Source organism: Idiotropiscis lumnitzeri, chromosome 14 (genome assembly GCF_059441095.1).
Source record: "Idiotropiscis lumnitzeri isolate Australia: NSW breed Sydney's pygmy pipehorse chromosome 14, RoL_Ilum_1.0, whole genome shotgun sequence".
Taxonomy (NCBI): Eukaryota; Metazoa; Chordata; class Actinopteri; order Syngnathiformes; family Syngnathidae; genus Idiotropiscis; species Idiotropiscis lumnitzeri.
The window spans coordinates 10,516,854-10,534,796 of NC_142404.1; positions in this window are offsets into that span (position 1 = coordinate 10,516,854).

Here is a 17,943-nt window from a genome sequence, read left to right on the forward strand (position 1 = left end):
GTTCTTTTGTTTTATGCACGCTGATTCACTTTCACACTGAAAAACTTTGTTTAAGCTTCACTTAAGTGACCTTGTTTGTTGGTGTGCAAATTCCTGTCTTCAGTTTCCTATAAATAAAACTGCATGTGTATGAATTGTAATGATTGTATTGTAGTACATTTTCGGACTTGAAGCAAGAATTTACAAGTCAGTTACCTCAAATACAATTATGTTTAAAATAAAGTAAAAAAAAAAGTCAATTAAAGGTTTAAAGTCAGCTAATAGTTAATTTTGTCATACTTCAGTTGCCGTACTTATCGATCAAAGATGGCCGACCTGCGCATGCGCCACAGATTCCGCAAGAGCCGCAAATAGTGCATCGCAAATCCTGGCGTGGAGTCATGGACTGGGAGCCAGATCCTGAGTTTTGAATTTGTTATTGCTTTACTGTAGTTTTAATCTAATTTTAAGCAGGAGAACCCTGAGAACTTGAATTTTATTTTTCAACACTAGCTAGAAACGAGAAGAGAAAAAGCAGCACAACTAAGGTATGTTTTTGCTCAGAATGTTTTTTTTTTTATTTGGAAATGCGCAGTTTTAAACAAAATTGTAGGACAAGAGTAGCATGAGATGAAGGAAGAAATTTCATTTGGGGGCAAATTGGGTCAATCTAATGTTTTTTCCAGCGCTCTTTACACAGTTTACAAGATTCCCAATACATGGCAAGTTCAAGCCTTATATTATAAATGCATACAAATATATATATTCAGTTCCTTGTATTCAAATGTTGTTTTCCAACCCAACAAGACTTGTAAATGCGCTATCTTTACATCTTATGCAGGCAGATGGCGAGAGGCTTTAGTGTGAAAATAAGACGACACATTTAAGTGTGATATCACTGAAGAAAAATGTGCGCATGACTATTATTTCAATCCATAGTGTCTGATCAAAGCTGGCTTTTTGTGGTTTCTTGACTCGGCCAAACACTGGACACTGAAATCCAGCCTATTGATATTTTATGTAGCAGCTACTTCATATACTTTAATTACATTCTAAATGGGCCTGTCTCTTTGGGCGAGATTTAATGGTCAAGGTTAATTGGCCAGGAATGAAACCCATTAATGGACCGTGGCTTCATGGCTCACTGATAGCGTGTATGAACGATGAAACAGTGTGGCATAATTGAAAGCATCTGTGTTTTAAGTTAACACAGGAAAACGCATACATGTGACATTGTAATTTATTTATTGTTGCTGGCGCACATCCAGACTTTAAGGCTCGCTTGCTCCCATTTCAAACAAATTAAAAACTCTTGGATTAATAATGAAGACTTGGGAAAGGATCTCATAAGGAGGTTTTGGAAAATAAACAAACGGCTGGGTTTGGTATCAGAACAGGAGCAAAGTGATAACGGACAGATGTTCAGTATGAAAGAAAATGGAAAAAAAATAAAACAAAACTGAATGATTTAATGATACAATTCCACACTTCAGCCGCCCCAACAAATCGAAATTAAATTGATACCTGAAACAAGTTTTCTTCTTTTTTAACAAAAGTATTCAATTCATTTCACTTAAAAAACTTAAAATGCATTAAGATGAATGAAACTTTTTTTTTTTTTATCAGAATTTGTTAAGAGTCTGGAGCACAGGTGTCAAACTCAAGGCCAGGGGGCTTGATTTGGCACGCCACATCATTTTATGAGGTCCATGAAGGCAAATTCTGTTGTGCATGTTTCTTGCTAAAACATTAATATTGCAAATTCTCTTTGCTTTCAATAACAAGCATTTTTAACAATCTATCTTTTAAAATAGAGTAATAGTTGAACAAGTGATGTATTTTTTTTCAAGTTAAGTTTAAGTTTTGATTTTTTTTTTTATTGCTATGTTATGAATTTGATGAGTAGTTCATTACTTTTCCAAAAAATCACAGCTTTTTTTTTTTTTTTTATTGTCGCAGCATTTAAACAAAACAAATACAGGGAAAAATTAACCTCAATAATTATTTAACAACACTTTATGGGTCTTTGAGAACCCGGGGTGCATGCAGATATATCATCTGCTTGAGACAAGCAAAATGCTCTCCGGGGTACCAATCTAATTTGTTTTTGAAGAGTTGTTTCAAAACTGTTCCCTGTGGTGCCACCTCCACATGTTCTGCCTCTTTGATTTATACATGATTCACTTGACACTGTGGTTGCAATTCTTATTCCTTCCTCACAAATACACAGACACTGTGCAACCTCTAACGGCAAGCATAATTTTCAGGAAAAATCCTAAACCCGCACAAAACCCAAAATACTTAGTACAAAGTCTACAAGTGTGTTGCTTTTTGGGTTTTTCTTTTCTGAGAGGTGATTTGGGGTCAATTTTGGATGTCATCATAGATGATGGCAAAAGCATAAAGTAGGACATAGAAAAGCAGGACTCACAACTCTGCCCTGACGGCTCGATGTATAAATATTTTTAAATTCTTTTGTTCAATTCATTTCGAATATGCATAAAAAAAGAGTATAATATAATGAATAAATTAATAAACAGCTAGATTAAAACCATCAACAAATAAAAATGGGGAAAAAAACTGCAACACATAATTATTAATAATCAATACATTATAGCTAATAACGTACCCGCTTCCGCAAGTTTGTAAAGAACTGCGAGGGAATTTTAGCTTATCTATTCCTACCTCCATATATTTGTTGTCAGTGTATCAATAGTTCATTCATTCAATTTCTCCTTTCCCACGGCAGTGGGGCACAGCTTTTGGGCTTGTGGAGAACTACCTTTTGGCACACAGAGGCACCTTGCAGCAAAATGAAACACGTCAATCACATATGCGAAGTTATGTTAACGATGTGTTTCTAGACGAAACCACTGCAGATGGAAGACTTGAGCTTTTGAAAGTAAGAAAAAAAAAACCAGGATATGCATTTAAAAGACTGAATTTATTAAGAACTATTCAAGGCACAAAAAACAATATTGTAATATAAATGGTGGCCTAATGGTTAACATTTCTACCTCACAGTCGATACGTTCTTGGTTTATACAGTATCTCAATTCTGACCTTCACATGTGCAGTTTGCATGTTCTCCAGGTTTTTTTGTCCAGGTCTCCTGCTTTCTTCAACATTCCCCCAAAAAAAAACATGCATGTTAAGTTCATGAACGACTCAAAATTGCCAATATGTCTGAACGTAAGTATTATTTGTTGTTTGACTCTATGTGCCCTGAGAGTAACTGCAACAAGTCCAGGGAATATTGTTGTTTCAAATTTCTGATAAATTGCCCCAAATTATTTGTGAAAAATGTCAGCAACAAACTCCCACCCCTTTTTTTCTTTTTCACCAAGAGACATTAAAGCTCGCTAGCTAGCTTGTTGATAAGACCCACCTTAATTCCTGTATGTGCTCCTGCTTGTCCACTGTTGTCCCTTAATCAGGTTTGATTTAATTTAGGTTAGAATATTTGAAGCAGGTTCCTGTTTGAAAGAGTTAAACACAACAGAAGAAATTCCATCCTGCCTTTCAGTGTTTTTTTTTTTCATTTTCTTTACCTTTTTCAATTAATCTAGGTTTATAAGTGAATGCCTTTGCTCAACAACCCTGCAGTCTCATTGTTTACAGCCTGGGACTGGCTGACTGCTTGCTGGTGGCCATGGCAACCGCAACAACCCCCGCAGATGCCGATTGAGAAAATCCAAAGATCCTGACAATGGAGGGGAGATTTAATATTATTTACCTGCAACATAAATCTAACATTTGATGGTTATAACATCATTTATCTATTCATTTACTATATTTGTCTAAACATTATCTCAATATGCCACACAGGTGGATCTAGGCAAAATGGGCCTTTTGTGCATTGTGCAAAAGGAGCAAAAACAACATTTTGTGTTTAGATTTTTATTTGTATAACATGACTACCAGTCAGCTCCAAAATACTGTTGAGACTATATGCAAAGTAATAGTGCATTCCCCGTGGACAAAACTCCCATCTCCAGTCAAAACAGACACATTGTGTTCCAAAGACAACCCTCACTTGTTGAATGAGGATTCCTGCTGGTTTCTCTGATCCGCAGCCATCTGATAGTGGGGTTCAAGACCCCTGTAAAACCATCCCGTGACTCTTTGGAGAGTGTGAAAACACGTAATCTTTTCCAGATTTCCAGAATGTAACTGTATAGCACGGATGGACCCACCTGAGCGTTAAAGGTTTCGACACAGGGGTGCCGATTCATTTCACATTTCTTGCCAAAGCTGCCGGCTCAGTGTTTAGACTACATACCTCCCCATTCATCCAGCTTTTAGTCAGACACTGTGAACTCATCATCAGCTCGGCTGGATGATAAAACATCCGAAAAGTGTCTTCCAAAACGAGTCGGCAACTGCTTTATGATTAGCAAGGCATTCAACACTGGTGTTTTAAACACTGCATGCTTAAAACTGAATATAATGCACTGAATTGTAAATAAAATAATTTTTATAAATCTTAAATAACAAATTGATAATTTAGAAAGCATATAAAATGCAGAAATAACAATAATAAATAATATAATAATAATAATAATAACAACAATAACAATAATAATAATAATAATAATAATATTATTATTATTATTATTAATAATAATAATAATAATAACAATAATAATAATAATAATAATAATAACAATAATAATAATATATTCAAAGGCGATTGCATAATGTCGATATTTATCAAATAAATGTACCGGTAATAGAAATAATCCTTCCAATAATTGTGTCAAATTTTAAAAGATGTTGATGGCTATATTAATCACACATGAAAATAAAACACTCCGCAAACCGACCTGTTACGACAAAAGGTATAATAAAAGTCAGAGGCTATGGGATTCAGAGAATGCGAGTAGTCAGTTACTGCTAGTGGCTGGTTTTGGCCAGTACTTTCCGTCTCAACACTTCTTAATGAGGAAAGGCCATTTTTAGGCGGAAGTGTTACAAAAAGGCACAATTAGCCCAAGAAGAGAAAAAAACATTGTTGAGTATTTCCTTACTGAACTGGGATACAGTAAGCTTTGGGAGTTTAAAATAAAAAAACAAACAAAAAAAATCACTGCAAGTGCGGCTAACACTCAGTCATGGCTTGTGAGTGTTGGGTCCAGTCCCATTGAGCGTTATTCGATCAGCACTTCTTGGCGAACAAGGTAGGCCACTTTTTTTGATATCGCCTTGAGTGATGAGATTTCGTCTGACTTGTATTCAGGCCACCTCTGGGTGGGAATTGAACCCACATTGCATGCACGGAAATGAGCCGAGTAAACCGCTGTAACTTTTAAACTATATTTTTCTTAAAAAGGTTGGTTGAATTTAATATTTTTGGACATTTCTGAGGCATATTTGGCGATATCACTGTATTTAATTTTGACCACAAGATACTACGTTACTAGTTGCTAAATTGAATGTGAAGCACAGAAACCAGAAATTCAACTGTGTTAACGAGACTTACTGCTTGTTTATCCCATTTTTCTCTCGATGTGTATAGTTTATGTGTTTGGGATGTCGATAAAGTAGGGATGGCGCCAGGATTTTTTTTTTCTCTCCTGGGGCTTAAGGGTGCTTGACCGATATGTTTATGGGGGGCTCTGTGAACATAATTGAGTTTATCACTTCCATTTTTATGACGTTCTTCTTGTTTTTTTTTTTCCAGTAAAAGCATCATAGCACAAGCATGTTTGATAGAAAATTTGTTTTTACTGAATTTGGCCAAAGACCAATCGAAAAAAAAAAATAGAATAAAAGTAACCACAGGGCAATGGCAATATCTTAAATGAAAGACTCGTTTTTGCGTCACCAACATGGAAGTTGGGATTGGATTGGAACAGAATGGCGACTTGTTTTTAAACATTATTAAATGAATAAAAATATTTTAAAATGCAATATAAAATGCTGAAGTGGCTTGACCAGGCCCTCACAGATTTCTTACGTTGCGTATTTTGTCGACATTGACATGATGATAGAACGACAATGCTTTTTTATGATTTTTTATTCTCCAGTCAAAGATTTATATTTTCCTAAAGTGACGAAAACACCATCAACCTTTCGACTGCAAGGGCTGTTTTGTCTGTGATTAAGTCGAACACAGACAAATGTCCTCCTTGGTTCAAGTCTGGGGTCACACTCAGGAATTTCACTGAGGGGGGGAAGAAAAGTGCAAAAAATTCACGCTCGTTCATTCAGAGAAAAACAGAGTGCATGAACCCGCTTTTAATAAGCTCCATGAACATCTTGCCATGGAAGTATTTCGACTTTTTTAAGAGATGACACATTTATTGCATTTGCCAGGAAGCACTTCTCTTGTGAAATCCAACACTGAAGCAGGTTTTGATTAAGCAAAAGCCTCTCACAAGAATTCCGGCTAGACTAAGTTTGTGAATATATTTATTCACAAAAAGACGTTTTGCATTTTATTTCCTCAATTTGTAATAGTTCCCAGGCATCTTTGGCCAACCACACACTGAGCCGTGCAGCCAAAATCGACTGAAGTAAACCAGAACAAAACAATTACAGTCGGGCGAATCTTGGTCGCACACCAAGTGATAACGTACCGCACATCAACCGACATGCTGCGACCGAAAAATAGTTTTTCGGATTTTTCGCCTCGGAATACAATATACTCTACTATATTATTTATTATTGAACCACAGAAACCTGCCGTGATTGTACGTGTGGCCACAAAGAAGCGGAAACGGGTGAGAGAGTGAAAGCAAGAGTGCGGTTATTTTTTTTTAGATGCTCTTGGCAATGATCTATCATCGCATTGATTAACGTTCTCCTTGTTGGCTTTCACTTTTGGTTGTGAATAGCAAGACTGATATTTGGTCGAGTATCACTTTACTGGGTGTTTTCTCTCACCGGGGAAACGAACACAAGTCACTCCCTGAGGCGAAAATGATTGTATGTCATTCAGCGAACAATTGGTGCTCATCTTGCTCTTCGGAGCAGCCCTGAAACGGAAACTTCTTCCTTGAGCTTTTCCTCTTGTTCGAATGATGTGCTACACGGTGAATGTAACAATGAGCACGCTTTTGGAGAACCGACCCGAACGCTCAAACACACACGTGTACGTGTTGAACTGCGTTTGACCGTCTGCTTTACCTTGTGAGACCAAAAAGAGCAGCGCGTCGCCATTGCCGTGGTTGGCTCCCAGTCGTTACATGGCTCTGATGTTCCTCTGATCCGTTTCGGCCCACCAGAGAGAGTTTCCTCTTCGCTGTTTTGCTAGGCAGCGTTTCACAGGACTTGACAAATGAGTTTGTAAAACAGCTCCTGAGAAATAAAACAAATCAGTGTGAGATGAATGGGGGGAGGAAGCTGCCGTTTCCGGGTGGAGAGGGCGTTGAAGGGCTAATGTCGGAGGGAACCCGAGGGGCAACACGCCCAATGTGCGCATGAGTGACACCCGCACAATTGACCAAATGAAAACACGCCAAGGGTTCTATTCCCCTTCAGGCGCTTTTTGGTTTATGAATAGATTTCCAGAAGCTTGAACTGGTCCGTTTGTGCGTTGCTGTCCGCTCGTCACCCCCACCGTGGTGTTGAGTCTCGGCCGCATATCAATTACCAGCTTTATTTGCCTTCGGTTGTCAGTGTTGTCACAGCTGCAGCTATTTCATTGTTCGCAAATCGCAGAAAGATGTAGGATTAACCCGGCTGTATAGGTCACTTTGAACAGCTAATATAGTGATTAGCACCGAGCCGCATCGCCATGGGACAGAACATATTTGAATATGGTGGGGGGAGAGAGAAATATTTTGCTTAATTGAGGTGCAACTGATCCAATAGACTTGAAGTGACCAGATGTCTTCCGTTGTCTGGATGCATCAACTTTTCGGGATCTTCATGAGATTCAGTCGCTTCAGTATGAAGTACTTAGTGGCCCCCCAGTCGCCCTGATGTAAAATTGCGGCCCACTCCGGGATTTATTGATACACTCCAAGTTCTCTAAAAAAGTTTGTTCAGGTGCCCAAGTACCTGATCCACTTTCGTATCCTCAGCCATCAGAGTGCCAATCTCAGTGAGACTGTAATTTTGGGGTGAGACCATATAATTCTGGAGTTGATAGAGTTTTACATCTCCATTGTTGTCCTTTTGTTTATTGCCACATTCTTCTTCTTTGTTGAACCCACTTGCGGCTTATGTTGTGTTGCGCTGCTGTGACGCATGGACCCTAAAACGGAAACCCAAGGCGAATCCGGTTTTAAATCCTTGCGGTTCAAAATCAAGATTAAGATCAAATGTCATTGTTCAATATGAGTAACCCTTTCTCTCATGCGGCAGCAATAGCGAGACAAAATGAAACAATGCCTGAAATTAATTTCTATATTTTCTATACGGCATATCCCGTTTGCTTTTGTCTATCACAAATGACTTTGCGTGATAGGTGGACTACACCCTGAATTGGATCTTACTGCAAACCCCTTCTGGCACCAAAGGTCTGCAAAAAGTAACGTTAAAGAGATGACAGTTGACAAGCTTTATTCACTTTTCACATCACGCCTCCAAAATACTTTCAAACAGCAACTTGGCAGCCCGCCATCCGTTCACTTGTATGATGATGTCAGTGCCAGAATCCGGTGTGATGTATAAAGCAGATGTCGGACAGTGACCATTTCTTTCAACATAGAATTGAGTGTCAAACTTCACACCCCCTGTCACAGCTTTTCACAGTTCACATTTAAACAGACGCCATTACGCCTCTCATGCTCCCTCTGAAGCCCGAAAACTGAGAAGCCAGTTTTGACAGGCGGTGTGAAAGCGCATCGAGAAGAAGGCAAATGTGGGAGTCGAGCCCATGCCAGTGCGTTGAGCATCTGCTATGTGAACCACGTGACTATCAACTAGCCCACATATGAAAAACAAGGTAATAAAAACAGCATTACGCGCCAAAATATACGAAGATCTTTCAACCATCCGTTCATTTTCTATAGGATCTGTCCTCATTGTGGTTTTGGGATAGCTGGAGACAATTTCAGCTTCTTTTGGGTGAGAGGAGGGTGAAGTGCACTTCAATGTTAACCCTCACAAGGGCACTGAGAGAGTCGCTTGTAAATCCCTGACTTCAAATTGTGAAGTGGCTTTGCATCTGAAATGTGAACTCCAAATCCTTAATTTATTTTATTTTTTTGCCTCAGACATGAATGCAGTGTTTTCTTGCCACTTCGGGCTTCACGTGTTGTGGCTTTAGTGCTTGATTGTTTTTTTTTTTTGAAAAATACTGACATACTGCGGAAAGCCGCATTGCTTCAAAGAGATAAGTTGACTGGGAGGTACATACGACTCTCATCCATGTGAATAAACGTTCCATTTGGAATCTCATAATATTATTCAAATGTACCGTCTAGTGAGTCAGAGTTGAGTTAAGCGGATCGTAAAATGAAAATTAAATGAATACATTTAGTAACAACAATTTAAAAAAGTCAATCTCTACATGGCAGTTTTTCACTTTTTGCGTTAGCCACCAAAAATGAGTGATTATCGTAATCATGAAACAACATTCTGGTTTTGTCCTGAATCGTCTTTTGTTCAAGCTCTTTCACCGTGTTTCTCTTACCTGTAGTCTGATGGATGACTATTTTCATTGAGGTCGAAGCGGGACAGCAAAAGGCTTCAACCTAAACTAGGCTCTCCATCGTGACCTTCCACTTGGTGCATGCTCCTGTAATTCTAGACGAGCTGCGAGGGGGTCGAACAAACACATATTCAAGGTAGGGGGATGTGTGTGCGTGTGTGTGTCAGTGTGTGTTTCACCCCTTTTTGCTACAGTATTATATAGCCTCCCCTCACGAGCTTGAAATCAATAATGCCAGGTTATCATCTGGAAAGCGGCACGCACAGAAACACGCATGCGCACACGCACGCGTACACACAGGCAAGCCGTCAGTCATTCTCTCCAGACATTATCTGCACACACACACTCTTAAACATCCATCAACAGGAACAGTGTGGAAGCTGCTCCAACAGAGTAAACTACAGCTCCACGGCTTCCAGTCGTCATCCATCACCTGGGCCCACCAAAGGGGTGGGGGTGTGTGTTTTTTTTTTTATTTGGGACACACACATGCATGGAGTCTGATCCGCACCAGGCCACAAAATTGGACACATTGAGATTTGAGAGGGTGGAAACTAGAGGTGGAAAAACATAATCACAATCTGTACCTAAGTACAAAATTGTAGATGTCCGCGTGCAAAAAAAAAAAAAAAATATTCGCTGATGTCCCTGGTTTTTTTTTCCACCTTGCAAAGGCCCAAGATATTAATCAATAAATTCCAGCATCACTGCTGTGCTGATTAATAACACACTTTTATTTCATTTTAAAAGTGATTAAACGCAATACTTTTAAAATGCCAAACTTATTCCACGACTACATGAATGTATAACAACTAAAAAATTCCAAAACTTGCTAAAATGTGTGAATCATAACAAAACATAATGTGGCTCGAGTGTATTCGTTCAGTGACCAAACCACTCACCGTTGACCACTGGAAATCACCTTGAATCTTTTACGTTAAATGATCACACTGCACGGTTTATTTTCTTACATTTATCTAAAAGGAGTCAGTCGGTGTATTCAAATTAATTACACACTTATTTCGCTGGTGTAACCTTTTTGAGTCGCTCGGCCGTTGTGGCCGTTCTTTTTTCTACTTTGTAACCGGATCCAATGGCAGCTGTGTGTGGGGTGATGCACAACAGTGATTGGTTATCACCTTAAGGGGGAGGGCTTTTCATACGCACACTAACAGGCCAATAAATCGTCAATACAAAATGAATTGCAAATTTGAAAAAAAAAAAAATAATCCATGTCTGGTGCAAAGGATACCGAATGGTTCAAATTTATTTATTTATTTTTAACCAGTACTCAAATAAATACTCAAGTAAAGTACATAAAAAAATATACTTCAGTGCAGTTACAAAGAATTTATACGCCCTTACTTTCCACCACTGGTGGAAACTTGCACACATGAACGGCAGTGTCAAAGTCACTCACAAGAAAGAGCAGGTGTGCTTTTGCATAGTCGGCACGTTGTTTAATTATTTTCCGCTTTTAATCCACCTTCTCAATAAAAATCTCCTACTTTGCTCCAATCCACTTCCCACAACGCAGATTATATTGGTATAAATAGTGCCGAGTAGGTGGCCTCGTAAACGCAAGCGCAGATCTCACCCGATGATTTTCTAGCAAATTTTTCATTCATGAGTCAAGACTTGTGTCCCGCAGATGGTTTTCCGTGCAGTAAAATGTGCGGCCTGCACATCGTGTTCCTTGCATGTGACGCCAGCAGGTGACGCGGCAGTTTTAGATCTTCTCAAACCGCTCTGTAAAATCATCAGGTGGCCTCACTTATGTGAATAATTAATCAGCTTCAGGGTTTCCATGCAAGCCCTTCGGCTTATTTGTAAAAGAGCCAAAGAGTAAAGTGGCTCACGATAGCGTGACAGCGTGAGAAACAGTGTGAACATCACTGTAAATTCTTATTCTTTTCTTATTGTCATAAAGGCCAGTTCGCTCTACTTGCCGTTCTTTTATATAAAAAAAGATGGTGAAAAACAGAAGATGAAAATTACCTTAGTGTACATACATTGTGGAATTCCTTGTAAGAATATCCTGGCTGTTTCATAGCATAGCATAGCATAGCATGTTGGAAGATGGCACGTCATAAGAAGTCTAAATCCAAATGAATCTTTTCTCTCTCTCTCAGATTTCATTTCACTTGACCTTTAATTGTATTTGAGGAAAGACTGGCAGATTTTGCAAGTGACTGTGTTATTTTCTATAAAAATATTGGAGCATAGTGTTATGACAATGTCATAACGCATGTGAAGTGTTCTTTGTGCGTGTTATGATCTGAATACTTTTCGTGTTATCGCAGAGCTTTTACCCACATATTATTCGACATGACATTGTGACGACGTAGATGGAGCGCAACTTTGCACCCCGCCACTCATGCCGTGGTCCCACTGGTATTAATATTTGAAGACTCGTGTCTTTTTTGGAAGTAGACTACATTGCTAATGTGTTCTCAAATGACTATGCAAATGTTTCCGAAAGTCCAAACAAAGTTTAGCTTCTTTGTCAGAAAAGATTGTATACTATTATGAGCTTAACCACATTTTTTGTGGTCCCCATTCGGCACCGGCATTTTTGTTTTGGACCAAAAAATGAGATAAGACCTGCGATTGGCTGACGACAGCACAAAGTGTACTGTTTCTTGTCTCCAGTTTACCCGCAAGCCTAAAAAGGACACGCGCGACAGCAAATAGATGGAAGGATAAATGTTGAATTGAGATAAGGAGGACGGCAGTTTAGGTTTCAGGATTTAGTTGTTGTTGTCATAACAGCTAACTCCGATTTGACACTTGGGACTCGCCAAATAAAATAGTGGTTCAGCATTTTTGGGCAAACTTGTCTTTTACTCCCTCCGGCATCGGGGTCACACGGCTTGATATTGTTGTCCTGCTGGACGTTTACGTCGTATACCAACGTTACAATGTTGCTCTGCTGGGACGACTTGTAAAATAAAAGTCAGAAGTGCTCAAATAACTCAAGCCGACTCCGTAGTGGAGGTCAAGGCTGCCTAAGATGACGGCCTCGCCGAGGGCTTCATATGGGGAATGTATATTTATAAATCAGAATGGTGCGTTGACTTCTGACTAACTGACGTTGAACTCTGTACTCGGCATTCTCGAGGAGTCACATTTGCAGTGCAGCAGAAGAAAGGTGGTATGCACGCTTACTTGCAGGAACATCTGGACACGATGTGCACCTCAGGAATGACTGATGAAGGACACCCCTGTGACCCCCACACCTGCACTCCCCTGACATCACTAACTTTTTGGATTCCGCCCAAATCTATATCTGCATTGGTGTAGTGCCTCAACTGATCCAACAGATGATGCTGTGGTGAGAAAAGCTACATTTAATTGGACTTGACACGGATCTCATCGGCTGGATCGGGAATAGGCAGATATTTTGCGCTTTACATGTTTTAATTTAGAAAATGATTTGATGAATAAAGAGTGTCATGAAGAGCGGCATGGTGGCCAACTGGTTAGCCCGACAGTCTAACAATACGGAGGTTGCGGGTTCTATTCCGGCTCTGGCCTTCCTTTGTGGAGTTTGCATGTTCTCCCTGTGGGTTTTCTTCGAGTACTCCGGTTTCCTCCCACGTTCCAAATACAAGCATGGGAGGTTGATTGAAGACTCTAAATTGCCCGTAGGTATGAGTGTGAGCGCGGATGGTTGTTTGTCTTTGTGTGCCCTGCGATTGGCAGGCAAGCAGTTCAGGGTGTACCCTGCCTACTGCCTGATAACAGCTAGGATAGGCTCAGCACGCCCGCGACCCTCATGAGGAGAAGATAATTGATGGATCGATGTGTCATGAAGTGCATCCCACAGAAAAACGGTACAAAAGAATTCATGCCGATGACATGTTGGGGCAACCCCCCCGATGAGACATGCCTCAAGTTGCTATTATTTTCCACAAAATTGTATCACAGAAATGTGTCTTTTTTAAAAGTCTGCCCACCCATCAATTATGACATTAAACAACCAACCAAACTCTTTAAAAAAGAATGGCTGGATGAGGGCACACAAGATGGTGCAATGTGAATTCTGCATAGCAACAAGATATGTCCAGCACTGTCTGCTAACTATGTAGATGTATTTCACTCGTAATGTTGTAAAATTTGTTACATACTAATAAATACAAAAATATTTGTTGTGTGGACTATTTTACAGTTTCATAAGAAAAATTGGAAGTAAAACGTTGAAAGGCCAGACAGAAAAAGGCGGCAGTGTACATTCCCTGGTATGGTAGTATGCTCGACCGTTATTCATTCTTCTCATAAAAACGCCACGATATCTGTAAATCCATCTCGAAACAAAGACAAAACGATGATAACTTGGCTTGAATGGCAAATAAATTCCTTTTTTTCCCCATCTGGTTTTTTATTATATTAACACAGAGTGTAAAGTACTGGTACCGCCTTAAAAACCATTAAATTACAATTACATGTCTTTAAACAGTCTTTACACATTGCATAGTGGAAATCGTTAATCCTGGATAATCAAATAATTAACCTAATGAAATAGTGAACATAATTCTCAATGACGTGGTTGAACTGATCCTCACCTCCCAAAGAAAACAGACAGTGAGTGAAGGAGAATTCTTGCCAGGGATCTATGAGTGTGTCAAAAAGTGCTGGAATGCACACGTACATTTTAGTGACTGTCAAAAGACTTTAACCAAATAAATCCGCACGTGTCCTGCCAGACCGTGTTGTGCTCTTGATTATGCTCTTGTTATGGGTGAGGTGCAGACACAGCAGAGACAGAGGATAGCCATGTTTTGCCAATGACGCATGACACGCGTTACTAAACAGGCCAGAAGCAGATGCCTTTGGAAATATACGACTTCAAAAAAATATATATATCTTGATGGAGCACCACCCTTGTTTTGGCTAACTTATCTTCATTTACATGATTGATAGATACATACGAAGATATAGATGGTCTATATTAGGGCAGGGTTCCCTCAATAAAATTTCACATTGTTAAGATGTCTTTCTTTTTTATTGTGTATTTTTTTTTTTATTTGTGGCTGATTTTGTTCCTAATGTTTTATGTAATCACGTTTAATTCATCTTATACAACATTGTGTTCCGCAGCGTTTGTCTTGAAAGTGTTTCATAAATATATTCGACATATTGATTGATAGCGTAGCTAGCTAGGTAGCTGCCATGTCTTCCTAATCCCATAGCTAGGTTGTCTTCTTTTTAAATTTTTTAGATCGATGTGCTACATTAATCCTGTAACAAGCTAGGTCGATACTGCATATTCATTCATTTAAAACTTTATTAACCCCGCTGCAACCTAAGTAGCTCCCTGGGTACCTTACTTATCTTCATTCAAAACGACTTTATTAATCTCGCAGCAAGCTTTGTAGCTCCCTTTGTATCTTACTTATCTTAATTTAAAACTGTAATTTATTGAACCTGTCTTTACAAAAAGCATTGTTACTGTTTTGAAGTTAGTGATGAATAATGAACGGTGACAGTTGAGTTGCTTGGAAGGAAAGCAAATCTATGTGTGGAGAAACAGAAATGGTTCAGCAGAGCATGATGAAAAAAACCTCACGTCAACTGTGAAGTATAGTGGAGGGGGCATCGTGCTTTGGGACGACTTGATCGCCTCATGGCCACGGCGCGTCCCTATCATCGACGGAAAAATGTTTTTCGGTACATTTTGCAGGCGAATTTAAGGCCATCTGTCTGCCAAATGAAGCCAACAGAAAAAAACGGGGAATGGAAATGTTTGCTTGTGATTGCAGCAAAGGTGGCAAAAGAAATATTTTTAAATATTTTGAGTTTGGTAAAATATTGGTAGCATATACCTCTTTGTGCGGTGTGAATTTAATAAAACTATGTTTGTCCTTTGTTCTGACTTAGATGAATATTAGATTGCATTTTATGAAGAGATTACACAGAAAGACTCATAATTCAAAAGTGTTCACATACTTTCTTGTGCAAAGATTCTATTCTAGAAAGTAATGATCTCGCACAGTGCAGGGTTATTATTACAAGAAAAAAACTCGTGGAAAAAGTTCATTAAAAATGAAAAAAAAAAAAAAAGCCATATGTTTATTAATTCTTTCCTTGGTCTGTGAGACCCGTTGCTAGGCAACCAGCATTGACAACAGTCAAGTCATTGTTCCTGTCCAAGAAATGGTCTGGTATGTGAATTGTGGTGTTTTTGTACAGATTAAACAGGCCAGCTATAATCTGCTAATAAATGAGCTTTGGTTGCTCCAGTTGGCAAATGGTTTCACCTTTGGACACTACGGGGTCACTCACTCTCCCCTCTTTTGCAACATTTGTAGCCAAGCTTAGCTCACGTCAAGCTGACGGATGAGAATTTTATCAGTCATCGCTCCATCCGTTTTACACTTGGCAGGCGACGGAGAGCTATAAATCAAATGTTTCTGCGTCGTACGTCCATTGTATCTCTTTTGAGTAATGAATGACCACATTGATGAACCACCTCCAAAATCTAATGCTGACTTTACGTAAGCCAGTGAGGGAACACCCAGCCTGGGAAACAACGCTCGCGTGTTGCTCAAAAGAGATTAGTTGGGTGTTGGTGAGGATTTACAATTTTCATATTTTTCTCCTCTCAGAACCATCGCCCAATATTTTCCTTGTGTACTTTCCTCAAGCTGCTGGAAGAGGCCAAGTTAGAAGCCAAATTGATCCCTGAGATCTCTTTTATTTACCGTTCACAGATAGCATGATGGATGATATCATAACTTCACAGGATCGGGTTATCCGTGCACTTTGACCCCAAAATATACAGCATCTCCCTCGCTCCGTCTCGCTCAGTCGGATAACCTTTTCCACTCCCCTCCTTGTCCATGTGATGAGCTCGATGTCCATTGACGCCGACTGGGCTGGATGCCGGGATCCACTCGAAAGAGGCCAACGTCCACTAAAGCCTCAAGTGTTAAACAAAAAAGCATCTGCAAAGTCAATATTAGCCTTTTGCACTGCCAACCGACAGCAAAGAAGGACTAAATGAGTTGGAAAATGCCTCAAAGGGATACTAAAGGCTGAACGAAAACACTTAAAGCCCGGTGCCCCGCAATAAAACCTTGGAGTGCTGTCTGCTAGGTCCACTCGTCTCAAGAGGGCTGTAACCCATCACTCCACTGCTCGGACTTCCGCTCATTCTCCGTGGGAGGTTAATTGCTAGTCAGGCGACCTAAGGTCATAGTGTGAGTCTCCCAAAAATGTCGCTTAATCAATGGATGCGCAGTTACTTGACATTGTTGCCCTGATAACAGCAAGCCACTGTCGAGATTTCTAATTAATGATTTCAATACAACCATTTGTCTCTTCTTAACACCACGATAATTTGACAAAAGTGGAGTACCAATAACGAATAGGTGGTATGTGCGTGCAATGGGGAAAATGGCGCATCTGTCAATGGTATGAATTTACGCAGGTCTGATCGGCAGATATTTGGCATTTTATGCAAAATCAGCCATAGGTTGTAATGTCATAATTTGCTGATTGATCAATGACATCGTTGATTGGATTTGAAAAATAAGATAAAATAAGATCTTTTTGAATGTTTATCAGCATTTTGGGGAGAATTTTTAGGGTTTCATTATTATTCTTGTTTTTCCTAATGCATTTCCGTGGGCATCATTTCTATGCAAATTTTGGCTTCTCGTGGGCCGGCTAGGTCAGAATCTCCCGCGCATAGCAGGGGTCAACTGTTCAGTAAAACAACAAGTTGTTTCGATTGAATAAATTATTCCATTTTCATGCTGGTTAATTTTTGTTATTTTGATTAAAGTTCATGGTCTCTTGATTTAGAGACCATGCAAGAAGGCATGACCAAAAGAGTAACACAAGCATTGGAAAAATGCATGCCGACTGACAAAATGTAATCTAGGTTGATTTTTTTTTTTTTAAATATCACATATTTTAGGACATATTCATGGAAAGAAGGACATCTGGTCACCCTGTTTGTTTAGTACCTTCTAACTGTTATCATTTCATACTTTTATTTAAAAATTTAATTAAAGTAAATTAAACAATACAGCTGTTTAGTTCTGGCAGTTGCTCCTCAGCGTTTCTTAAATTACAAAATAGTTTTTGCCTTTTGTTGAAAAAAAAAAAGAAGAGTGAATTAGTAGTATAAAGTCATGGAGTTGTATCTTCATTTCCAGCTCATAACCTCCGTATTCTTACTTCGCTGCTCACAGTAAAATGTTTATTTGAATATCCGACCAAGTCTTTGTCGACATGCCGTTTTTCTAATGACTCGGAACACCAAGTGGAAGTCAAGACGTGATTGATTTTGATTTTTCAAACAGATTGATACACTTAAAAGCATAAATAATTTTCATTGCCGTTCATCAGCG